This window comes from Typopeltis vanoorti, chromosome 7 (assembly GCF_054136105.1).
Source record: "Typopeltis vanoorti isolate ZY-2024b chromosome 7, IOZ_Tvanoo_1.0, whole genome shotgun sequence".
Classification (NCBI taxonomy): domain Eukaryota; kingdom Metazoa; phylum Arthropoda; class Arachnida; order Uropygi; family Thelyphonidae; genus Typopeltis; species Typopeltis vanoorti.
Window position 1 is genome coordinate 35,807,376 of NC_143555.1, and position 27,971 is coordinate 35,835,346.

Here is a 27,971-nt window from a genome sequence, read left to right on the forward strand (position 1 = left end):
TGCGAACAGTTGATTGTCTACACGTTGATTTTTGGTGTGCATGGCAGTGCTAACATTACTACAGTGCAAATAAGTTTTTTGGCAATTGACATTTATGACTTAAGGGGTGAAGCGAAAAGCTTTTCATATTCCCCGTTGTCTGTTACGGTCACAGTGAGGGAAAATATTGAGCAGTTTGCTCGCCCAGAATGGGCATGGATATTATACATCACTGAAGGAAGTTAAAATGGCTTTTGGTCTTTTGTGTTTGAATGTATCCGTAGGCTCATAGGCTACAGCTTGCTGAACTAGATCATTGGGATGAGTGGACGTCTTTAGGAAGAACTTTGCAGGTAAATTTTGTACGAAGGGGAAGATAAGGAATATTTGTATCTCGATGAAGTTGATGATTTCTGACGAACCATGGGGCGTTTAGATCATTCTCAAGCATTTGTTCTGAACCCGTTGCAATTTGATAATATTTGTAGTGGAGGTGTGGCTCCAGGCTGAAGAAGCATAAGTAACTATAGGACGAATCGTCAGGTGGTATAAAAGCAGTTTGATTCTGATGTTTAGCTTGCTGCTTCTGTTTATTACGAGGTAGATCTGAGCGATGGCTTTCGATGCCTTTGTACATGTAGCCTTGATGTGTTGGTTAAAAGTTAATTTTTTGTCGAGGACGACACCTAAGTAATTTGTTTCCGTCTGCCAGGGAATTTTGGTGTTGAATAATAAGATGTCTCCTACAGGAGAGACCTTTTGTGAAGAGAATAGCTGAACTTTTTAGGGGATTTACTTGCAGTCTCCATTTGGAGAACCATCTTTCTAATTATAGAAAGTTTTCTTGAAGTTTTCTAGTAATAACGAAATGTGGTCGAAGAGATCTGACTAATAATGCTGTGTCATCTGCGTTAAGGGCCATGATAGATGTCACTGAGTTGTGCGGGATATCAGACATGTATACAGAGAATAGCAATGGAGCCAGTAATGATCCCTGTGGCACTCCAGCCAGGATGAGTCGCCGAGATGAGGTAGTGCCGTTAATCTCGACTTGCATGGTCCTGTTATGCAGGTAGGAACTAACTAAATGTGTCAATTTCATTGAGATACTAGCTGAGATAAAATTATGTAGCAATTCAAAGTGTCATTTTGTCAAATGCTTTGGATAGGTCAGGGAAAACCCGTGTATTGACGCTAGTTGTAGCTGGTAGTAACGTATTCCACAGTTCTGTGGATTTGGTGAGTAATACTGTATTGACGAAAGCCGAACTGCTCTTTAGGAAGGATGTCTAGATCATTTATTGATGCTTGAAGACGTGCGAGGATGACCTTCTCCACAATCTTGCCTAGGTTGGAAATGAGACTGATTGGACCATAATTTTGAGGCAGGTGAGGATCCTTGCCTGGCTTATGTATAGGAATTACATCGGCCAGTTTCCAGGTGGAAGGGAAATAGTGAAGACTTAGGATTGCATTTATAATTGTGGTCAGGTGCACTACTGCTTTTCGGGACAGAAGTTTGATCATCCGATTAGTAATGCCGTCTGGCACAGGAGCTTTTTTATTCTTTAATTTTTTTTAATAATGTCATATCTCAGCAGGTGATGTTGGTGCAATATGGTCAGTGCTGTTGTCAGGAAGTTTGAGTGAGTATCTGACCTTGCTGTGAATATTATATATGTGGTCAAAGTCAAGATTTTCATACGAAGGCCTGCATTGCTCCTCCAAGTTGTTTGCTATAATTTCTGCTTTGTCTACATCTGTATGAGCAAGGCCCCGTTCAGAGAATATTGGGGAAAGGCTGATATTTTTTAGTAGTCCCCAGATTGAGTGATCAGTAGGTGAAATGGAGACTAACTTTTCTTCCCATACTTGGTCTCTATGAGCTTTGAGTGCATCTCTTACTGCCCCATTTAATCGGTTTAGAGTTGTTTTATCTCGTGGTGCACACGTGGTGTTACGAAATCGTTTCCTAGCTGTTTTTGTCTCTGATCAAGTTCATCATGTCTTCAGGCAAACGATCTGGCTTGCGGGCAGATTTGTAGGAGGTAGCTACCGTTATAGCAGAATCAATTTGTTGTGCGAGATTTGTAACTGCAGTTTCTACTTCTTTAGTGCATATGTGAGGAACAGGTCCAGTATAATCCTTGAGTGCTGTTGACAGTCTTTCTCATGCTATGTAGGAGTGAGGAGGAGGAGACAGGTATTTTTGTTTTCCCAGCTGTAATAGAATTGGGTTGTGATCGGACGATAGTTCATCCATAGATATGCTGTATCGAATTTTGATATCCTGCAGGATAGCTATATCCAGGATGTCAGCAGTGCCAAATGTACTGAGATGAGTTGGTTTGGTGGGGCCTGCCACAACAGCATTGATTGATCCTAAGTAATTGGAAAGAATCAACCATTCTTGTTGGTGGTTGTGCAATTCCACGCAGGGTGCTTGGAGCTCAGATCCCCGGCTATAATGGTGGGCTCTCTGACGCATAAGATGGCATTTAGGTCAGAGTGCAGTAGAGATTTTGGGGAGGGTTTTAAGCTGAGTAGATTTTCAATCTGCCAGCGGAGCTCGTGACTACTTCCACGCCTGTGATCTCAAGGTTAGTGGTTGAAGGGTTGCTCACAGTGTGCTTAATGTGATTTTTAATGAAGATGGCAGTACCGCCGCCTCTGTAGAGTAATCTATCATTTCTGTATAGGCGATAACCCCTTATTTTAGGATTGTCTGGGGGTTTTAACATCTGGTTGATACCTATATGTGAAATCTCGGAGTTCCAGAATTGTTTTTGAGGCCATTTGCATTCCAAGCAATAATCTGAAGAGATGCTGGAATGAGTTTTTTTACTATTCATTTATGAGAGCTGTGAGGATGACCTGCGTTTCACCAAGAAATCTTTTTGTGGATGTTGCAGTAGGATTTGACAGGCTGAAATCTTGTAGCATGTTTGCTAGTGAGGCCGTAATAACAACTGTTAGATTTTTAGATGCTATTGGTTGATTTGTACGGGTCACATCGGCATAACTTCTTGTTTGCTTTTGTGTGTCTATTATTGGAGGCCTCCGACTGTGGCCAACTAAGTCTCCGGTTTCGATGCCTGGGCCTCTGGTATCCTTATGCTGTAGGAGGGCTGATCGACTTCCTCCATCCGTTGGATGCTGAGTACATCCTTTGTAGTTCGCTGGATGAGGGCCACCGCAGTTGGCACATTTGGCCGAGGTAGTCCTCGGCTTTGTGCAGGTATTGGTTGGGTGGCTGTCTCCACATTTAAAACATCTATATTCCACTCTACATAGATTCTGGGAATGGCCAAACTTCTGGCACCTGTGGCACTGCCCAGAAGATGATCTTTTCCCGAGTGGTTCTGGTGTGACGATGAGACCACAGACTCTTTAAGTTGTAGATATTTTTGTAAATTTTATGAATCGCTACTAGGACTAATGGCATGGGAGTCTTGTCTGCTTTGTACATTCTGCTGACCTTGACTGGAGGCAGATCCTGAGAATTAAGGTCAGCAGCTATTTCGGCAGTGTCAATGTCTTCACAGACATCACGAAGGACCACTTTTAAGTTTTTTCCGAGCTGGGCGCAAAAGGTATGATACTGGATGCCTCTATCGTCCATTCTTTGGTCAACCTTCTATAGTCAGTCACTGTTGCTGGCTTCATCCATGTTTTTGGCCTTAATGAAGCCAATGTGCAGATTGGACCATTGTGGATCGTAAAGCTGCCTATTTCTGCTTTTCTCTAAGGATGATCGGAGGTACCTTTTCTTTGGGAGAAGTAGCGGCGTCCGAACCCTGAGCATCCTGTTCCATTTCGTTGTCTTTGTGCGGTTCTTCTGTTCTTCTCTTTTTGCGTGCGCGCACTTCTACAAAATGCGAAGGAGTAGAAGGCATCGATTCTAACTGATCTTCTGCAACAACATCTGTGACACTTTACGGGGAAACGTGTCGTAAAGTTTCACTTTTTCTGGCCAGTTGATGTTAAGTAGTTCACCTAGTCTTATAAATTCTCTCTATACTTCCTCGAATATTGTCTATTTAGCTGTTTTTCCATGACTATCAAATGTGAAGTATCTAAAGTTGGGAAAAAAAAAAAACTCTTACCGTTCAGTTGAAGCCTTACCAGCACTTATGCAGGACTCTGCATTTTTTGGGTAGGAGCACTGATATATAATGGCATGGTGTTCAGGACACATTTGCAAATATCACTTGCCGGTCATTCCACACAATCATCACCTCACTAATTAACAACACAATGACTCAATTCATCAACACTAACAAGCGAGCCGCCATCTTTTTCAAGACTCCAATTCGGTGCAAATAAGTTAAACGGCTGATATACAAATTAATAAAAAAATTGTTAGATATTCATTAATTGTGCGATCTCCACTCCCCTAGCGACAATAATGAAAGTTACAACGTTAAATTAATGCATAGTACATATTGCTGTTTCTCTCTCCATCGCAATGTTAAATCTAATGAAAATTGATAAAATACACTTGACATGCGCCAATCTACAGCATTTATGTGTAAAACCCGAAAATAACGCGTTTGTGCACTTTACTAAAAAAAAATTAATTTTTCGTATTTTCTGTTCAAAGAACTGATTTCGTACCGATATGTGCTGAATTCCTGTAGTTGACAAAATTTCACTTCTTCAGCTCACAATGATATAGTATGGGCTATTGTACGCGCGAGTTCCAATAGGCTGTCAGAGAAACAAAGATATATTTAAAAAAATATTGAAGATTAAAGTAGACATCTTTCCCCAACCTTTCTACATAATTTCCGTCATTGTTCAGGCACTTACCAAGAGTTGTATACCTTGTCGTACAGTGTAGTAGGTTGCCGCATGTGACGCAAACCACGTATTGACTGCTTCTTTGACCTCGTCATCGTCTTCGACCTCCGGCCACCAAGGAAAGATTTCAGATGTTTGAACAGGTGAAAGTCGCTTGGTGCGATGTCAGGACTATATGGGGGGGATGATGAAATTGTTCCCAGACGAAGGTGGCGAGAAGTTGTGTTAAGCCGGCCGTGTGTGAGCGGCCGTTAATCCAAATCGTCAGTCAATAAAGATGGTCGTCCGCTCTGTTCATCGTGCACACCTATCTTTCCTTCATTAAAAAGTCTTACCCATCGATTTTAGATGCGGCGGGCGATTCGATTTTATTAGACAAACACACACCAAGACGCGTACGCACTGCGAGAATTGCGTACGCGTCTTGGTTGGTACCAACGTTTGTTGGTACCAACCACACACCAAGTTGATGTTGATGGTACCAACGCTTTGCTAACGAATCAACAAACTCAGCACGCATGCGCACCATTGCGATCGCAGCGCTACAGTGAAAATATTTAAAAACGGAACTTTATATATACGTAGCTATATGTATGCCTGTGCTAACCTTACAACTGTGCAAAAAAAAAAAAAAAAAGAAGTTAATCGGGAGATATGCAAAATATCTCCCGACTAACTTTTTTTTTTATAAAAATTGATAAATTAATAAAAAATTGCAAGATATTCATTAATTTGCGATCTCAGTGTACTCTAACGGCATTAAAGAAAGTTACAACGTTAAATTAATGTTACGTATTGCTGTTTTCTCAATTTATCGCTGTTAGATAATGTAATATCTAACGAAAATTGCTTAAATACATTTGACATGCTCCAATCTATAGCATTTTGGTATAAAAACACGAAAATAACGCGATAGAGCAATTAACTAAAAACGTCATTTTTTCTCATTTTCATTTCAAAATGAATCTTGAAATGCCTACAGCCTGTGGTTATTTCCTGCAGTTGACAGAAAATTTAACAATTTCAGCTCACAATGTTATCGTAAGGCCTGTTATATATACGCGCGCAGCTGCTTGTATCACCACTGTGATTTTCACGTAGCTGTATAGCAGTTCTGTCATTACAACGGTGAATAAGAAGTTAATCGGGTGATATGCAAATTAATAAAAACATTCAAGATATTCATGCAAGAATTGGGCGATCTCAGCGCCCCCTAACAGCATTAGCGAAAGATGCGAAGTTAAATTAACGTGTGCTATTGCAGTGTTCGCTATAAAGCGCTTTGTTAAATAATGTTACGAGGTTTGCAGTGTACTTTATCAATCGGTATGTTAAATATTGCTAGGCATAATGAAAATTGCGTACATACACACTACATGCTCGAATTTATATAATTTTTGTGTAAAAAAAATACGAAAAACGTTTGTGCACTTTACTAAAAAAATTTCCCATTTTTTCTGTTCAGAAAACCTTCATAAATAACCGCAATGTGTAGTTATTACCCATAGTTGACAGAAAATTTCACACATTTCACCACACAATGCAATCACATGGGATGTTACAGGCAAGCAACTGCTGATATCAGCATGTTGATTTTTCCTCTAATATACGACTTATTAAAATTGCAAGATATTCATTAATTGTGTGATCTCAGCTCATTCTAATGGCGTTACAACGTTAAATTGATGTACACCGTGTACTGCAGACAAAGAATAAAGGAACAAGAGAGGCAATACCCTGTTTAAGAAGATTAGACCTTAGTCAAAATACTTACATTTGCTTCCTTGATTTAGAGAAAGCGTCTGATAAAGTAAACCAGTAAATTCTCCTAAATTGTCTAATATCAGCATAGGTTTCAGGGATAGGAAAATAATTTATCAAATTTACAAAAATCAAAATGGACGGATTAAAATCAATAAGGAGAAAATAAATATAAGGAGTGGAGTAAGACAAGGATGTATACTTTCACCACTTTTATTTAATTTATATATTGAAAAATTTATATATAAGATTTATATATAAGATTTTCTGATGACAGTCCTTGTAGCAGAAAATAGAAGAACGTTAAAAAAAAAAAAACAATGCTAGAATTACTAAATAATAACCTTGAAAAATATAAAATGAAAATCACAGATAGGACTAAAATCATTGTTACAGGCAAAATCCCTATTAATACAGAGCATACAGACATCAGCGGGGAACAAATAAAACAAGTGAAAAGCTTTAAATATTTAGGAAGCCTAATAACAGAAGATGGCAGAACAAGAGAAGGCATAAGATCAAGAATAAACAACGCAAAAGCCCAATCTCTAAGAGAATTAAGATGAAAAGCATTTTAACAGGAAACCTCAACCTACAATTGAAAAAAAAAAATTAGTAAAGACATTGATATGGAGCATTGCACTGCATGGATGTGAAACCTGGATTCTAGGCAGAGAAGATTGGAGGCTTTAGAAAGGTGGATCGCCGCATGAACAAAATAAATTCGACAGAAAAAAAAAAAAAAATCAAACCAACAAGTCCTTGGGAGAGATAAACGAAACAAGAACTAATTAAATATCAAAATTAGAAGGGATAGGTGGTTTGGACATATACTTCGACATGGACTTGTGAAATGAATAACTGAAGGCAAAATAGAGGGGGGAAAGAGGCACACCAAGGAAAAGCTTTCTTGACCAAGTCAAAGACAGCACGGGTTTGAGGAGTTACCAGGAGGTTAAGAAGAAAGCCAATGACAGAGCGGAATGGAGGAAATTGCTGAGCAATTAATTTTTGCGGAGTAGTTACATAAAATTAAAAAAAAAAAATTCAGCTCACAATGCAATCCTATGGGCTATATTCGCTCGGAATTGTTTGGTATGACTACGCTGATTTTTCTTTAGCTATATGGCAGTGCTAATACACAAACGGAGTAATAAGCAGTTAATCGGGTGATATGAAAATTAATAAAAATTGCAAGATATTAATTAATCGTACCATCACAGCGCCCTCTAACTGCATAATTGTCGTTACCACATTAAATTCACGTACACTATATATTGCTGTGTTCTCTATCAATTGCCAAGTTAAATTATGCTATATAAGGAAAATTACTTAAATACTCAAAGTGCTCCTGATTATAGTATTTTGTCTAAAAACACGAAGATAACGCGTTTTGTGCACTTTATTAAAATTGCATTTTTTCCTGTTTTCTGTTAAAAACAGGAGTACTGCACGTAATGCAGTCCTACGGTTATTATGTGCTTGGAATTGCTTTTATGGCTAGGTTAATTTCAGTGCTAATATTCCAATGGTGCAAATAAGTTAATCAGCTGATATGCAAGTTAATAAAAAATTGCAAGATCTGTGCGATCTCTAACTGCATAATGATTTACAGCGTTAAATTCACCTATACTCTGTTGTTCATGTCTATCAGTCGCTAAGTTAAATTATGCCATATGTAACGAAAATTACTTAAATACACACAACGTGCTTCAAATTATAGCATTTTTGTGTATCCTTCCATCCATCCATCTTCAAGGCTCACCTTTCCTAATTGGGTTGTGGGGAAGCAGATGCGAGAGGGACTTCCAATGGTCACGACCCTCCGCCACCAAGCTCAGGTGGGACTCCCAGACGTGTCCACCCAAGGTCTTGGATATAATTTATCCAGCAAGTATAATTTATAGGCCTTCCGCCTGACCTCCGACTCTCTGGCTTGGCAAAGAGGGCCTGCTGGGGGAGCCTCTCTTGTGGCATTTGACCAGGTGCCCGTACCATCGTAACTGATCTCTCAACACAGAAGCAGCGGTTGAGTATTGAGGGTTTTTTCCGGAATTGCAGAGCTTCTGAACCCTATCGAGTCTTGTCAGCCCCGCAACCCCTCGAAGGAACCTCATTTCAGTCCCTTAGATTAGTGTCTGCATTCTTTCGGCCATTACCCAGCTCTCATGATCATAGGGCTATACTGTATTGGCTTAACTCTCGCTTCAATACTACCGAATGGCCAAGCTCCCGCAATATTGCGCATGCTGAGCTAATTCGCAGATCTAGCTCAACATCTCACTTTCCATCACTAGTGAATATGTACCTAAAGGTATTTAAACTTCACTTGTCTGAGTGAAACTCCACTCGCATGTAGAGTGCACTGGGCTGGTTGTCTTGAGACCAGCCGTGTTTCCGTTTTGGCCACGCTGAACCTCATCCTGGCTTCTGCACGAACAGCTACAAACCTATCCAGGGTCTCCTGGAGGAGATCTGTGGTAGAGCTAAGCAGGACTAGGTCATCTGCAAAAAGCAGGCATCCAATGCTATATCTTCCAATTCTGACACTCAGTGTCTCAGCTGTGCCTATTAATCCAGTCCATAAATATTATGGAAAGGAGGGGTGGCAGACTACACCCTTGGCAGAGACCAACTGAAAGGTTCAGACTTTGTGCTGTTTATCCCGACACAAAACTCAGGGCATTCATACAACGACTTGATGGCAGCTAATAGTTGGCCATCCACTCCATACTCCTGTACTACTTGCCAAAGCTTATCCTGAGCAACTTGGTCATATGCCTTCTCCAAGTCCCCAAGATTTCTCAAAGACTTGCCTTAAAGTGAAGATTTGGTCAGTTGTGCTTCTACCAGGACGAAATTTTTCTTTGAACTTTGACTCATCTATGCTCCTACACCTTCTTTCCAAGAACCTAGCATATACTTTTCCATGTAGGCCGAGCAGAGCATTTGTGTGAAAACACGAAAATAACGCGTTTGTGTACTTTGGTAAAGTGCACAAAATGCGTTTTGTGTTCTCTGTTCAAAAAGTCTCGAATTTCCCACGATGCATGGTTATTTCCCGTAGTATAGCTCACATTGCAATCTTAAGGGCTATTATTTGGTCGAAATTCTTGTATGACTACGTTGATTTTTCTGTAGCTATATGTAAGTGTTAACATTCAAACGGTGAAAATAAGAAGATAATCGGTAGATATGCAAATTAATAAAATATTGCAAGATTTATGCGATCTCAGCGCCTTCTAACGGCATAATTCTCGTTACAAAAGGTAAATTCACGTATACTATGTATTGCTGTATTCTCTATCAATCGTTAAGCAAAATTATGCTATATGTAAGGAAAATTACTTATATACATGTTTTCTCTTCAAAAAATCCTGATTTTCCCAAGATGTGTGGTAGTTCAGCTCACAAAGCAAACGAATGGGCTATTCTAGGATCGCTGAAAAAAAAAAAAAAAAAAAAAAAAATGAATTTCCAGTAGTACAACTCCCTATGAGCTAATATTCGCTCGGAATTGCTTGTATAGCTACATTGCTTTTTCTGTAGTAACAATCAAACGATGCAAATAAGTTAATCGGGTGATATAGAAACTAATAAAATATTGCAAGATTTGTGCGGTCTCAGCGCCCTCTAACGGCATACTAGTCGTTAAAACATTTAATTCATGTATATGACGTATAGCTGTGTTCTCTATCAATCGCCAACTTAAATTATGCAATATGTAAGGAAAATTACTTAAATACACACAAAGTGCTCCAATTTATAGCATTTGTGTAAACGCACACATACTCACAAAAAAGAGTTCACTTTAATAAAATTTGTATTTTTTTGTCGATTGTCGCAGAGACTCACTCCAAAACATTCTCATCGATAATCCGTTTTGGGGTCTTTATACCATTTTAAAGTGCTTTAAACTGGGCACTATCACTCTCCTCTAAACTATCTCAAAACCCTGAGTAAACGCTGGTCAACATTCATATATATTTTAGCTTCAAACTTAAATAACAAACTTCTCATATTTCTGTCTTCGTCTATCACTGTTCTTTGGCACACTGTTTTCACAAAACACCACGATCTCTGACAGTTCAAGAAACATATGATCAAGTTCTTTCTTTCTTATCACTTGCTCAGGTATACAGCAAAGTTTTCCTGTTGGTCTTGCGGCGTCTTATCTGCACAATTTACGTATTCGAATGATGTACGGAATGAGTAATTTAATTTTCAAGATAAAAAGTTTGAAAATGTTACGCCCTGCATATATCGTTAAGAATAGAGGAAAATCAACTCTCTCTCTCCGTAAAAGGAGAAATAATCTCATACATATTAATAACTTAAATCAGAATCATTTTATACATTATTCTGAATATCAAAAAAGATTAAAGTCCATAATACTAATTCACAACGAGTGATTTCGATATCCAATATACTAAAGAATATTCCATTATTTACCTCTACTTTGAGGTGGTTATTCATTCATTGACAAATTTATTCAGGTCTGCATTTCGACTCGCAATCCTCCTTTGTTATAGATCTGTTACAGTTGCCTGCACATCTGCCATATATGAACTCCTCGCACATGCTAGTAGTCGAGTTGAAAGAATAACGAGGCATATGGCCGTCGCAATGCCCCGGGTCATTGCGACGGCCATATGGAAAACTTATGGAGAGCTTTAAAAACAGGGATTGAGAGTACCTGAAAATTTGATATTAATCTATTTTTTAATTGAAACAAACAGTTCGGTCTTCGTTACGTTATTCTCGACTAAACTAGTTAAAATATAAAAATGAAATTAAGCCGGTTGGAAACCATTTCAGCGATTAATTCAGGTATAAACGAGCAACTGATTATTCCTTGTTGGTTGGTTTTATACTTTAACCTAAAATTTGTATTATTTAATTATAAGTATCCTTTAATTGCACTGTTGATGTTAATTACTATGTGATCTTCAGAATATTCTTTAAGCTTATAAAATAGATTGTACAATATCAAATTTAATTATTTAAAGAAAAAAAAAATTTCCGCTTATTTTGTTAAACGATGAACAAGAGAAAATCGGGTTCAACACCTCTCCGGATATGATACACGGTGGCCACTAAGGGGTATAAATATTTACTACTTTTTTTATTATTAATTTATTATTATAATAAAGTAAAGAAACTGAAGTTTTTTTTATGAGTTATAAAAGAATACATCACGTAAATGCCTTCCATTTTCGGAGTCAAAGCCGGGACCTTTTCTACGACCTCTTCCATGACAGCTAACAAAGGCTGCGGGGGGCCTTCTTTGTGCACGAATATTCTCCTTGAGTTGTTGGATTGTCTGGGACTTGTTTACGTGCATCTTTTTTTTAAGTAACTCCTTCAAGAAAGAGTCGGGAGTCGTCAGATCTGGAGAACGTGATGGCCAATTAATTGCACATAGCGAAATTATTCGCTAGCCAAAAATGCTTTGAGTTCCACTGTGGCTCTAGCGATGTAGACTGCGAAAAATCGCCAAAATAAAATGAAAGAAATCTCTAGGTATTATTATATCAAAAAAAAAAAAAATAATGTCATTAAATATTTAAACAGCTTCGTAACTCTGGTCTCTATTCTGTACGCGATATCAAGGTTCGCCTTGATATCGCATACAGAATAGAGACCATCGTATTTTAGATTCCCAAACCATCTTACAGGCATATATATCTCTGCCAAAATATGAATAAATAATTTATGACTGACAGTTGAATTTTATCATTAATAAAATATTTGCGGATAACAAAAACATTCATATTCAATCTGAGTTAAATAATGGCATCTTTCCTTCGGAGAACTTAGGTAAGGGATGCACTAAGATTACTGCCATAAGAATCAGATGTTTTAAATATAATCTTTATCCAATAGCTTTAAAGTATGTCCTATCTTTTGAATGATTTTGTAGAAATATTACAGAAAAAAGCAAGAAATCCCAAGATTTTATAAATTGTTCTTGCTAAATAAACTGTTACAACGCAATTAATTGTGTTATTGGTGATAAACATAGAAGATATGGCAAATCCAATTCCTTTTCAGTAAGGAAAATGCTTTCCTGTCAAGAATAATCAAAACATCTTAAATCCATATTCCGATTCTCTTTAACTCGTGTTTATTCTAATAGATAAAACTCACCTCAGAGGACGGAGAACAAGTCAAAATCAGTCACTGATGAATGCGATTTCAAAGGAAGAGTACCGGAGTTGCTATGAACAATGTAAAAACGAAGATAGATTCTGTGTAGTAATTTACAAACGAACAGCTTGAAGAGACCTGGAATGATATGCAAGCAAGTTAAACCTTCATTTTTATCCTACAATTCGGGATCGTTTTTACATAAAATAGTTTATCAAAGTGATGTTGTATTCTATCTTTCTCGAGTTGAAGAGAGCAAAACAATGCAAATAATTTGTGAAGTTTTAAATGAAATAAAAAATCAATATATTATTTTAATTTATTTACGATTATTGTGCACAAATTTATATTGAAAAATGTATATTAAAATTCATACCGTCATTTACACTGACATTCTTCTGTAGAAGCGAAGTGATTGCCGTTTCCACAGCACCCACCATATGTAAAATTTTTGTAGGTACCCGTCTCATAGTCGTAATAATAAACAAGGGACAATGCCAAGCATGGTCTTACAGCCATTGGCATGCGACACAGATCAGCATGAACTATAAAATAGGACAAAAAGTTTCATTGTAGAAGTATTCGAAATAAAGGGAACGAAATTATTATATTGCTTGAGATTATTCGCCCCAAAATCGTTGGTATAAGCGAGTCATGGTTAGATACTGGCATAAACGGATATGATAATTTTGTGAACGCAGACAGGGAAGGGGAGTACCGTTGGTGGTAACAGATGAGTGGTGCCCATCTAAGGTGCATTTGCAAGGCGCAAATAGTGGTTACGGTATTGAGGCAGTATATGGTGTGAGGTGGTAAGCAGGATGAAATATTTTGTGGGGTGTTGCTATAGACCTGGAAATATAGAGAAGAAAAAATATGAGAAGGAAATGTAAGGAAAATTGGCCTAGCTAGCAAGAAAAGAGTGATTATTATGGGTCACTTTAATTATGGCAATATAGACTGGAATCAAGACTGCATCTTGGGGCAAAGTAAATTTCTGGGTTCATGTCAGTACGTAAAGGAGGTTGCACAAAGATCAAGAGTATTGGATTTGATCATCTCATCACTTGATGCAGCAAGGAGTTACGAACCAGCCGCATTATATTTCTTTTTGAACCCCTCATTAGGGGACTACCCTTCATAAAAGGGATGGGTGAGACTAATCAATTACAGTTTTAACTCCCTTTTATTCTTTTCTAATACCCATCAGTATTTACGTCATTTGATATAAAGGATATTTTTTTAAAAAACGGGTAAACACTACTTTTGCACTTCTGAAAATTAAGACGTGTTGGACTTTAGAATAACGATTATGTATATTCCATTGATTTCCTTGTGATACCTTATGTGACTAATACAAAAAGATGAAGGTGTCCATAACTTACTATGTTCTAAACAGCAATGCCTATAATTTTTATTCAAAAATCTGATTTATGCAAATACCTTACCAATGGACTGAACAAAGTCAAATGATAATTGGAAATGCTGTGTAATAAATGTGTACATTTATTTCAGCGTTTATTTAATGCAGACAACTCCGAAGCAGATGTACAAGCGGTTTTCCATTCTTGCTTCTTGTATTGAATGTAGAAAGCAAATTGTAGTCAATTATGGCAGGTGGGAATCGGATTTAAATTTTTTGAATCTTCAAGAAAAATACTTTAATATTAGGAACGATTTAACACAATCACTCAGAAGGAATTAATAAAAATAAATTCTCTCCTACTTATATATATACATTGATGTCCGAAACCTAAGGAAGAACACCTTTTCGGAAGATTACATCGTCAGACGGATTCGTTGTCGTTGAAATTTTTTTTTTTTTTGATCCAATACTTTTTTGTTATCACATACAGCTGTTTCTGAAAGACTTTCTGAATCCGGAAACTGGTAACTGTAATGATGGTGCAATCCGGTTTTATTACGACAATGATATCAATTCAGACGAATCAGCTTGTGGCAATTTGTATAACTGACAATTTCGAGTAGAAAGAAGCGGGTAGACATTCAAATTTTGTTTTCACATAATAGCACTCTATAGGACAAAATTTTGGCAAAAGGATGTGCTACTCGAATAAAATAGCAAACTTGGATGTCTTACAATGTTACAAAGACATCATATAGATGATTTCACGGGGAAGAATTACTGGAAAGCTCGAAGAAGTCAGCAGAATTACTGAAAGTTTGTCTACTCAAATAGCGTTGTATCCAGGCTCTGCTCAGCGCTTCAAACCAATGGAATGTGTTCCACACGTTTGCTAAGAGGTTCCAAATTTTTGGTTATAACACAAAACGTAATCGACGCACCAAGGCAGGGCAGCTTAAAAGTTGCCTCCATTCAAACACAAGTACGCGATCTCTACAACTGTAGCAAGATGTATGTGAAAAAAAAAACGCCTATACTCCCGAAGGCCTGTAGCCTGTGTTACTTTATCTACAACTCATCGTAGAGCATGTTTTCAATGCTATTGTATCCATAAGAATTGGACAAGATGCCAATGGCTATGTACTCTTTACAGTTGAGTCGTTTTTCCCTCCGATTCTAGACGACACTTGATCTGGCGTGAAAGTAGTACTGCTTTCACGTATAGAAAGTACAGTATAGAAAGAATATTCTTGAAAGGAATAGATATGGCAGTGCTATGATAATGATGTGGGGAGATATTATGCTTAATAGAAGACACCAAGCTACAAGTGCTGGAGAAAAAGGGACTATGACTGGTGAACCAAATTGCAACGAAGTTCTTCAACGTCATGTTTTTTTATTAAATGGTGCTGTAGGAGAATAATGCATGTCAATGCCACATACGAAGAGTGGAGATACTTCTGGAGACTGAAGATATTAATCGAAGCGAGCGCCAAACACGCCTTCTCTTCACCCCCCCCCCCCCCAATCACGTTTCGGACGTAATAGGGAGAACCATTGCAACTCGAAATTAAGACTCCAAACGTATTTTCTATTAGAAAATATGTCGTTATTTCAAAAACAGTCCACAGGACAAATACACTATTGCTCGCATACACATGATCTCGAACTCGCTTGAAGTAGCATATTCACCTTTATAAATAATTTCGGTTTTTAAAAATGTGAAACTCATGTATAGAAGGTAATTATTTTGAATAGATTTAAATTCTGAATCAGATGCGAAGCATTTCCTCACATCTCGTTCAGAATTCCGTGATAAGTAGGCTAAATAACTAATTTAATAAAAAATTATATTGGGAAAATTTGTATCTATCCTTTTCACATTGAACATCTCCTTGCTCTAAAGAAGAAGAGGGCTAATTTACCTCAAGAACTTCTGAATCAATTGGTTTGAGGTATAGTACGGTTTTTTGTAAGCACTCTACGTTAACTCTTTAAATACGCCTTATGTCCACATTTGGCTATAGTTATGGAAACGTTTTGATATACAGGTAGTTCGTCCTTGGATTTTGGATACCAGTCTATAAATATTTAAACTACTAAGTGATAGATTTATTCCAATACATAATAGTTTTTTGCTATTATTCATGTTAAATTTTTTAATAATTTAGGGAAGAGTACAATAAAATGCATGCTATATATTTCAAATAAGCAATAACTATTCCTATTTATCTAACACTTACATTACTGTTAATGCACCTACCAAAATACAGAGCGTTATATTGAGATCAAAATTAGTGTGATATAGAAATGGAATGTGCACTTTATTCAAGAATATTTTGTCAGTGTGTTATGTGGCGCCATCTATCAAAGGAACTCCATACTACAATAATTTATTTTTATTACAATCACCAAATTAATTACAATCACCAAACTTTAATATAACTGCTGATGTATCAGCAGTTATATTAAAGTTTGGTGATTGTAATTATGACTGAAGCAATTACGACTCTGTGGTCAGATAGTGTTCTGTTATTATGTGACGCCGCAAGGGAGTTCAAGGCAGGGGCGAATGCTGGTCTTGAAATTCACGCTTGCTCTTGTTATCAAATAAAAGATTTTACAAATGATATTCTACATTTTTCAATTTAGCTATTGAATACAAATTCTGCCCTACGGTTCTTCTTTATGAACTGGTCAATAACAGCGTCATAAAAAGTTGACTGCAACTTAATTTTCCCAAGCAACACGCAGCTACTTAGAGCTAATTTGACTGCGTATGGCCTGTGTTCAATACGAGGTGAATGGAGCGGAAATGGCTATGCGAGCGCATGAAATCAGTGCTGCAGCGAGTACCTGGAAGGTCCAACAACCGAGCAAGCCACGGTAGCTTTGACTAAACGAGCAAGCATCGGTCTTCGATACACAACGCAAAGCTCAATTATTGCCGCGCAAGCTTAAGACATCTTCTGTCTACAAAAATAAAAGCCTAAATGGAATGCTTATAAATGCATGCATTTATTAACAAATAAATGTTACTTCTTTCTCAAGTAATGAGCTTGCGCAGCAAGCATAGAGAATTCGCCCCTGGTCCAAAGACTCATCGAGGGAGAATGAGCCAACAGCATCGAACGATTGTCCCCTTCCAACCGCGCTCAAACTTGCTTAACTTTTTGCAAGCTATTAGTAGCAGAGGCTCTACCAATCGACCAACCTTTGCTGTTAATGGAATTCGCCTATTTTGTGGGTAGAAAATAGGTTTCTTGAGCGATAACCTACTTATTTGACTAACTCCCCTTCAGATGGAAATGTCTTTAAAAGGTTTATTCTCTCCTCTGTAGAATGTGTACACAGTTCATTCCAGCAAATAATAAAAAGCCATCTCATGCTACAACACTGTCATGTGTTCAAACCAATTACGATGGATAACTTATGACACTGACTTGTGTCATAAGTCAAATGAGACTGCAGTTTAAGTTTTCCATTTTCCTGCCCATTTTCACAAGAACTGACTTCATATGCACTTCACAAGGATTATAGTCTTTAAAAAAAGAGATGCGCATCGTATCTGTTTTTTTTTCATTGCATTTGTTTTCATCGTATTTGTTTTCTCATTGCATTTATTGAGTATCCTGCAATTTGTGAAACTTCATTTTCATAACAAATGAGTTGCAATCTTTGTTTTCTGCCAAAGCAGATGATCTTTTGTTATTCCGCATCTGGGTTTTCCTTTTCTTCCATATCTAACAATACCTCCTCCATATGACATAAATGTCATAATGAGGAGGTATTGTAGAAAATTTGCCTCTTACTTGCAGGTTATAAGGAAGGGGCAAACCACTTTTTATTCTTTGCCATAAGCTGGATTACCTGGAAGAGTTAAGATGCTATAGATAGTCTTCTAATTATATTAATTTTTAAAGTGGCTGAGATATTCAACCGCAGTTAAAATTACCAACTACAGTAACTATTATCAATACATTATATAGAAAGGGGAAAAAAGAAATTTTATGGATTTCATTATTACAAAAAAAAATTATGATTGCATATTTACAAAACATGTGTTGTATATATGTAATTAAATATGTAATCATAATTTTAAAGTTGTATGTAGTATATAATTTATCTCAGAAATAATAAAATGTGAAAAAGATTATATTTATTGTTACTGCAGATTTATTATTACTGTGTGTGTGTGTGTAATTAAATCGGGCGTACATGGCAGTCATCGAAGGTAGTTTGAGCACGCTCACATTTCTGACATTAAAAAAAAAAATCTCAGCTACTTTGAGATGTTAGATGTCTGTTAAATATTGGTAACAGAAGAGAGTTCCAGTATTCAGATTTGACACATGGTGGTTTTTTTTTTTTTTTTTTTGACAAAAACGTTCTGTATTTCGGAACCAGATAATCATTTGAGTTATGAATTTCAGCTATAAGAATCTCCCTTATACTATTCCTTGAGATGTAAGTTAGAAGGATATTTTCTCTAAGGTATCGCTTTTGGTTTGAATTCTGTGGATAAGTTTTTTAGGTTGTTTTATAGGATATAATTAACTGCATATGAAAGTTTAAGGAAGGGATGTTGCTGACGTAATGATTCAATTAAACGTTCCCTGATTTTTTTTATTTTATTTTTAAATTGTGATAGGGTTTGTTTAAGTTAAGGGATATTAAGTCCCATATCGTTTCATAGCCGAATAAGAAACTCAAAGAGTTTCATGCCGAATATAGTAGAAACTATATAAAGTTCGGCGATTCCAAGCGTAAGCAAATACCTGGATACTGCAGCAACTGATCCTAAAGGTAGGGCAAGCTGAGGCAACTCATGTCTAAGGGGGAGCAAGCTCCATATGTCGCCGAATTGAAGCCTTTGGCTCTTCATATATCTAATAATTGTGATAGGGTCTTGTAACGATGTGTTTCTTGTATGTCAGAAGATCGTGGTTTCTCTTCTGTACTGAAATAACATTTCATGAGACAAGTATCATGTAATGCGATATTTTCGGTTAGTTTTCACAAATATTTCGCCTACTAAGCGACGAACTTTATAACCGAAAATTAGACAACGTAAATCATAACAATTTCAAGAATCTAAGTTTCAAACTTCGTTTTTTATTTCTTTATGAAATAATATTGTGTATTTGTAGTTGTTTTAATTGAGAATAAGACGGCTTGGCGTCTTAAGCATTTTATAATGTTTCTCCTCGTGAAATTCTGATGAATACTCTCGAATAATCAAAAATCAGCTTCGCGTCCTGCTAGAATTAGATAGCGATTGGAGTCTATAGAGAGAGATCGCCCAATAGCCTCTCCAGCCAAGTCATCCCTGCCTTCTTGTGGTATGAAGAGTTTCCGCAAACGGGGCTCTGGCGTGGCAAGTATTGCAGGCTTAAAAGCATATCTTCCCTAATTGGAAAAAGTTTCAATTGGATCTCTAGGCGTAAGATGCCTTTCATCGACCTATCCTTTTAGATTCCTTGTTGGAAGTTTTTTTTCCCCACTTGGTTAGACTATAATAAATTTAGTTAATCCTTTGTCCAAGTGTAAGCAAACAAAGTTTGCGCCTCAAGTATCTTCAGGACTGAGGCAAGGCGTGGTAAAAGGTGGACCAAGCTCTCATCACTTGTCTTGTATCTGCATAATGCAAAGCACATCTTCTTGCAGACATGTACAATGCTATGCATTAAGGGTAGGGCCACTACCCAGGCCGGTTTTGACTTTTATCGCGGTCTCGTCAGTAGGAGCCAGACCCAGAGGTGATGAAGTAATGGAGAAGTCATATTTACCTCTACGAGTTGCCAAAAAGGTATCTCACCTTATTATTAAATTACTCTGGTTTAGAGAAAGACGTTGGAAGTTTTTTCCCCACTTGGTTGGACTATAATGAATTTACTTTAATCCTTTGTCCAAAAGTAAGGCGCAAACAAAGGATACTTCAGGACTAACAACGTGTATAGGTAAATATGACGTCTCCATTACTACCTCTGATTCTGGTTCCCACTGAGAGACCTCAATAAAGGTCGAAATCTGTATGGGTAGTGGCCCTTCCCTTAATGCATAGCATTATACATGTCTGCAAAAAGGTGTTTTGCATTATGGGAGATACTAAGCCAAGTGATGAGAGCTTGGTCCACCTTTACCACGAGTTGCTCCAGTCGTGAAGATACTTCAGGCGCAAACTTTGTTTGCTTACACTTGGATAACGGATTAAACTAAATTTAACAGAACTTTGACTCCTTGTCCTTATATTCCTATAGATAAATGCTTGTGCTCCAAAAGTAATTTCCATTGTATATCCTATCTGCAAGCAGTCAATAATCTGACATCTTTCTACCTACTTGGAAGAAAGCTTGTATCCAGTCTGGTCCCAAAAAGAGATAAAAGTCAAACTATTACAGTCATACCCCGACTTATGCGAATCCAGAGTTACGCGGTGTATGTACGTATTCCCGTCCCGCGTCACAACTAGTCTTATCTTTCCGGCGCCAGCCGCATTCGCCAGTGTCGCACATGCTGTGAACAAGCACTGACATGTTTCGTGCGGTCTCCATTCATACACGATTTTTATAGTTTACAAACCTTGCGATTGTTTAATGTTATGTTCTTGATAAAAATTTTATCACATAAAAAATAATAATGTCGTCCAAAGGAAGCAAGTCCGATTCTTCTACAGCTAGCAAGAAAAGAAAAACATTGACTTTGGAAACAAAACATTATTAAGGATTCTGAAGGCGGAATGAAAATTTGTGAGCAAGCAAAGAAGTTCGATCTACAGGAATCCACAGTAAGAACAATCATAAAAGAAAGGTTTACAGCTTTTGGAGGACGTAGATTCTAACGAGGAAAGAAATTGTAGCCACAAGGTAAGGAATAAAAAATCATTAGCTTGCTATGAAGAAATTTTGCATGACAAGAAAAAACATTATGCCGTCAGGAGATTCTATTAGATTTTATGAAACCATCGACATCGAACTTTTTTTTTATGTACGAAAAAACTACAATTATGATTATATTTCTTAAAAAATATAGGTGTTTTTGTAAACCTTTGGTCCCAATTAACTAATATTTCGTATGTTCGTGTGCAAAATTATACCCGAGTTACACGAATTCGACTTACGCACTTTTTGTTGGTCCCATCTACCGTGTAATTTCGGGGTATGACTGTACTGTTGTTCTCACCTCAATACCGTCAAAAATTATGGAAAAGGTGATCAACAGTCAACTGCTTCACTATGTCTTACCCACAGGAATCGCGTAGTGCAGCGCTTCCCAAACTGGGCCACAGGTTTTATTGAGGGGGGCCGTGAAATAATGAAAGCAAAATTTAAAATGTTTTAAGACCAAGTAGATTTTTTTTTAAAGGAAACGTATTTAACTTTTATTATTTCTTTTTTGTTATTTTTTATATTTTAATGGAAACATTCACACATTGGTGTTGGTTCACAAACTTTGCTTCCTGCGTATTGTGGCGCTTAATGAATATTGGTAAATATTGCTTATTCATATGTTTCATTTCAAAGCAGTGGTTTATTATATTTACTTCGAATGCTCTCCAGGGAAGCTCCAAATCTTCCTGTCCCTTTCATCACGCGTTCGTAATCAGGGACTGTTGATATTGACTTTATATACATATCAAAACTCGTTTTATATTATCACTGTCATCCGAGCTAATTTCCTGTTACCAATAAAAGTTTCACATATACTTCACACATGAAAAAAAGCTTAAACAAGTTCATGTGGGGGAGATGGTAACTCACTTGCAGTGGTAAACAACATGCCCTCCCTATACTGCAGAGGCAATAAAAACAAGTACTTTTATTATGCCAATGAATAAGGTATGAGGAGTCTGTGTAATATATTTCTCCACAAATAGTGCAATTAGAGACAACTGTGATAACACACACTAATGAATCACATGTCCCCTCATACAGAAACTATGCTATATAGACTGAAACAAAACCATGTGTTGCATGGGCAAACACAGTATCTAACTAAAAACTATTGTTATTAATTAGATGTGTGTAAATTCGATTTCCCAAGGCAGTAATAAAATTCAACCGAACGTGTTAAAATTCGCAAGTGTTAAAACTAAGTAATATATATATATATATGTATATAAAATGAATGTTATGGCAGTTTCACATATGGAATTCGGTTGAAGAGAGTTAGCATTTCAACTCAATTGTCAACTATGCTTTTATCTTTCGGTTGCGCGATCTTTTGTTAATACCGCACCAATCATATACACGTTTTAATAACCTGCCTTTGCTGTCTGTTTCGCGTTAGACTTAATTACCGTAAAGGGAGAAAAGTCACAAGAGAAAAATGTTCCTGGGATTCGATGTTATCAGTCTGGTGTGCCAGTATCGGTAAGTAGTGATATTTGATCTATTGTACGTTAAAAAATTTAACCCTGAGATGGATAAGTGGCTGATAAAAAAAATTCCCGCGTACAATCAGAAGAATCAGAAACAGACAAAAAAAGATAGTGCTTCATATTTTACCAGAACAGCCCGCATCGTCTTCAGAAACAAACGGTAAGAGGAAAATAATGTAATATGCATTTGATGTTTGCAATATTCGCTGTGTATGTTTTGTATTGAATATAAATACAATAAATATAATAATATATTTCTCTATTACGATTTTTTTTCGAGGGGGCAGTGAAATATTTTAATTTTTGCAAAGGGGGGCCCTGACCTCCAGAAGTTTGGGAAGCACTGGCGTAGTGCACATCTTTTATCATTGGAAAGGGCCACGATACAGTTTAAAGCAATTCAAGTGATAGTTCTTGATATTTCCAAATGGTATTTTATCGGGTGTGGCTTGGTAGATTTCTTTCCAAAGTACTTCTCATGGTATATCTATTTCTCACTGGAATTGCAAGTTCTTAGGTCGTTCATTGAAGGTAATCGTGGACGGTTTCCTTTCCGATTTTCAATCAGCGTTGGAATATTTTAGGGCTGAGTGCAACTACATTCTTCCACTTTTACATCAGCTATCATCCCTCTGACATTCAATCCATTTGAATGCTTTGCTAAGGACAGCAAAGTAGTTAGCGTTCTTGTACTGTCTTTTCGTCTTTCAAAACGAATGTATCGTGTTTTAGCTCTTTTGAATACAAATGTTTTATTTATTTATTTTTTTGTAGGTCATTCCTAGTAGGCATCTCAAGGTTTACTTGGGTATTCTTGAGTGCTGCATGGTGTGGTGTATATTTGTTCTTACTTTCTCTTGTTTTTGTGATAATACAATTTACCTAAGTTTGGGTAACCTATAGTACATTCATACAGTGAATAGGTCAGAAGGAACTTATTCACATAAATTTTGAAATTGATTGCAGCCTGTGGGATTTCGAATTGTGAATCATTGTTCCTATAGTGCGGTTGCCGGATTTTTATTACATACATACGCACGCAATATTCATTAATTCCTAGCAGCTACTTAGTTGTAAAATTGTTTTTCCAAGATTTAGTTAGAAATCTGGAGTAGTCTTGGAAAACATTCAAAGGTGAAAAATCAAATCGAATATTTTGAAATTCTGTTATTAGATGTAAGGAAATAATTTGTATATATCTATATATAAAGATAAGCCTAAATATGAAACTTTAGGTCACTTTGTCTCTTCATTGTTTTGAAACTTCCAACAATGTGTTTGCTTTCATGAGAAAAACATTGTCTCGAGTCAGAATTGAAGGAGAATCGGTTTACCAGCCCAGAACTCGGGGGGCGACATGGGCGTTAGGGGGAGGAGCCTCCAGTATATATATATATATATATATATAAAACTGGAGTTTCAAGCGTTTCTCACTAAGTTCATTAACATTAACGGAGTAACTTCAATTTGATAAATTCATTAATGTCTAGCACAATTAAATGAAAGTGTAAACTGGAATATTAAAAATCCATTTCACACAAAAGTATCTAAATTGAATACGTATTTATATGGGATTATTACGTCTAAAAGCATTATATCATAATAAATATAAAATTCAGATACAAGAAATTAACCCGTTTATGTAATGGGGAAGTCATTATCTTCATTTTATGCTGTGCTTTTCTTACTTGGAATTAATCAAATAATAAAAAAGCAGTAACCCATGTATGTTATTGGAGATGCTGAAGTATTTTAATCATTTCTGTCTTTTGCGAGTGATGGTGATGAGATGTGGTATTAAAGTAACCTCCACATCATGGAAGAAAAGAACTGGTAGAAGGATGGAAAAAGAAAAATATGCACAAAGTAGGCATGAAGAGCTTCAGCAATTAGAATGCATTTAACTGAACATTATAAAGTAAATCGCGAATAAAAAAAACTTTCCTGTAGACTCCATCTTGCTCCTGAGAAGAAATGCTACTCGCCTCCCATCAAGCACATAACATTCTGACTGATATACGAAGACTTCACACCTTCCTTCGATAAAGTTCCTCATTTGAGAGTGGATAAAGATGCATAAAACACTTTTTCAAAATTACAGAACCTTAGCTCATTTTTTTACCCTTTCCAGCTCTCCTTGCTTATTTGCTGGCGTTCTCGTTACGTAGAGACACTTATTCTAAAAATTCACAACTAACGCGCATGCCCGTTACCGAGATTTAACGACAACATGGCAGCTGTTAGTACAGCAATTGCAAGCTACAAGTGTTTGTATTAGAAACACAAACATCAATAACGTACATGCAGCATAATTTCCATATAAATCTCAAAGGATTACAGACAGTTTGCTTACTGACTATTTAAATCTTCAGTATCATCACCACCGCTTAATCACACTGCGGTGTCCGGTAACGGATAACAACTCATTAATAAATGCGAACAAATATATATATGTAAGTTATTGCTTTATCTTTCACCAAAGCGGAGCAAGCTTAAATTGGGAAGACAAATCGGATCAATAGGGGTTAAATAACGAATACTGAAAGAATTTTAATAGAATATCCAAAGCAGTCGATATCCTCTCGCAATTCTTTAAACCCCACTGAGAAAATTTGGAATCGTCTCTCAGCCTCTGAGAAAAGAACAGCATCTGCGAAGAATGGTTTGTTTCTGTAACCAGTTAAAAGGCTGGGCGCCAGTCATCATCATCATGACTATCAAGGATTCAGGGCTAGAGTGGCCTGTTCCGGCCTTAGAAGTCATTGTCGAATCTTAAGAGGACATCCTGGTTCTCTTTTCCCTAATGACTTATACTTGTTTTGCTAATCTTTGTTTTCATTCTTTAAACATGTTCCATCCATTTATGTTTATATTTTTTCTATTACTGATTTCTGGTTTAATTCTTTCATAATTTCTTCGTTTCTTTTGTGATCAAGTAGAGTATGCTTTGCAGTTTCTCTCATATACTTCATTTCAGCTGTTATTAATCTTTGTTTTTCTTTTATTGTCCAAATTTCATTTCCATATAATGATTGGTAGGGCTAATGTATTGTATACTTTTAGTCTGGTTTGCTTTTGAACTAGGATTGGTTTAAATATAGAGTTAATTACACCTGTTATTTTTAAATATTTTGCAATTTTTAGGTTTATCTTTTTCATGTAATCATACATCCTAGGTACTTAAATGAATTCACCTGTTCTAAAATCTTGTTATCGATTACCGTTTCCGTTCTTAAGTGGATCTTGTCCCTCAAAGGCCATCGTTTTTAATTTTTCTGTTGATATTATCATTCCATAAGTTTTGGCTATCTCAGATTTAAAATAGCTTTCTGTAAGTTATCTTCAGAGTTTGTAATTATTATTTGATCATCGGCAAAAAGGAGAGTGTTTAAATATTAAGGGAATTGCTCCAGTATGATCGAAATTTTTTTTAGGAGGGAGTTAGGAAGGGGAAGAACAGATTTTATTATTAGAATATCATAAGAGGAAAGCAGAAATACGATCAGAGAATTAGGCATTAGGTGCTTATTGATCTCCTTTTGACCCTAGATATTTATCGACCCCCTGGATTGCCACATCGACTCCCTGGGGTCGGTATCGACCACTTTGCCGACCCGGAGAATAAAGCAAATTATTTAAATACCACTCGTATTTGAACGTTAATTTGGTTGGTTGTCTTAAAGAACGGCTTCGGATCTTTTTTGAGGTCAATGCATGGCACGCCTTTTCACTTTCTTATTATCTGTATGTTCTATTTGTCATCTTTCAAGTCACGTTTCTTCAGTGATTCACTTATTCTGCTTAGAGAATTACATGTACTTGGGTGTAAAGTTCCATAAATTAGTCTTATAAGATAAAGCAATAACTTACATAAATGTATCCCTTACTATATTTTAGTAAGGGATAAAAGTATAAAGAAGCGTCAGCTCTAAGGAATCAGTTTTCGGTAGCATGATGCCATTGCATATGTACCGAAAATATGCTCGCGACGGTACCAGCGTTCTGTATAGGATGCGAATAACCTTCGGAAACCTTTTCAGCAAAGGTTTGAGTAAGCAGGTCTCATTTGGGTGGGGAATAACAAAACATTCGTCCAAAAACCTGAAAAAAATATATCACTGGTTCATAGCCTTAGTTTTTTTAACTGTAATTCAATACAACTCGAGGAGAATGCATACGATTACGAGGAGAATGGATACATTGCGCCGAGAAGGGCTTTCGACACGGTTCAGTACTTAGGCAACCCCTCACAAAAGGGGAATCAGTAAGTCATAATTGTTGACTGAATCGTGTTATGAACCAAAGGAATATCTCCCAAAGAGGAAACATTTCGGGGAGGGGGGGGGAAGAATTTTAAAATAGGTTTGCGAAACGAAGCAACTAAAGTTTGGAAAACAGTAACTACAAGATGTTACTGAGTGAAATTTAGATTAATTGCAATTTTTGATCTTTTTATTTAAATGTTATCGTTAAAAGAATGTACGTTGTACATTCTTTTAACGATTATTCCACCATGACGAGCTGGGAGGGAGTTTGGAAGTCTTGTGGATTTGCCTCGCATCACCTATCTAAAGGAAACAAAATAATTGTCATTTTGTTGCTCAAGCACAGCGTTTTTCTTAATTGCATACTACTTAAATAGCAATTAAAAAAGCACATTGAATTATTAATTGCACTAACTGTTGCAAAAGCAAAATTACTGCTTAAGTCTGAAAATTCATTTCTAAGCAAATCGATCATCACTTTCGAATTATTAATTATAAACAATAATAAGCTTTCCATTGTTGCTCTGGTGATTGTTATGCCAACAGTGGAAATGAAGCATTGACCTGTGAAAGGTGTCAGTTTCTTTGCGGATTAAATCATTACTTTCGAACAACAGTCTTTCTTGAATGGCATCCTTTACCTAAATATTTCGTTTAGGAAGATAAACTTCAGTCTTGTTAAAAGAACTAAACTTTATTGCGGTTCCGAAACTCTTTAGGCTAAATTCCTAACCGGTCGTTATCTAATACTCAGATTAGATAATCTTTTCATAGATTTATTTAATGTAGGCCAAGGGGATAAAATTGAGAAGCGAGGGACTTAGACTACAATAGGAATGGAAATTTGTCGAAAATTGATGTTTTCACTTCACGTTTTTTCATCCATTGCTGAATAATTAGAATGGCTGAGGTGGACCACTCAATGCGATTTCATGTGATCTGACCGATCACAAGGAAGATCCTCTTTATGACCAGTCACTCAAAATAACGGACTGCAAAAATTAGTATCTCTTGGGGGGGGGGGGGGGTAAAGTATATGAAAAATGTCTGCTTGATCATTTAGTGCTGCAGCTCTGAAAACATCGAGGAATGAGATTTGTAAAGACATTTCAGTTGAAGGCGAGTTGACATTTATTATCCGGTGATTTCTTCTCGCAGACCAGACAAACCGACCGAAACACGTACTAAAGGAGTCTGGGGAGAAGTATACAATATGTCAATGCATTTCCTTTTCGGAATAACGGAGAGCGAACTATCCGTTCTTCCT

The 27,971-nt window shown here is 36.7% G+C and overlaps 1 protein-coding gene across 1 annotated transcript in view; it reads right to left on the reverse strand.

Moving 5' to 3' along the window:
* Sply (Sphingosine-1-phosphate lyase) overlaps positions 1 to 12,746 on the reverse strand; it is a 467,659-nt gene extending 454,913 nt beyond the window's left edge. The window contains exon 1 of the mRNA XM_090395209.1: positions 12,694 to 12,746. The gene's annotated coding sequence lies outside the window, so the exon portion shown is untranslated. The remainder of the gene's footprint in view (positions 1 to 12,693) is intronic.
* Between the last annotated feature and the right edge of the window lie 15,225 nt (positions 12,747 to 27,971).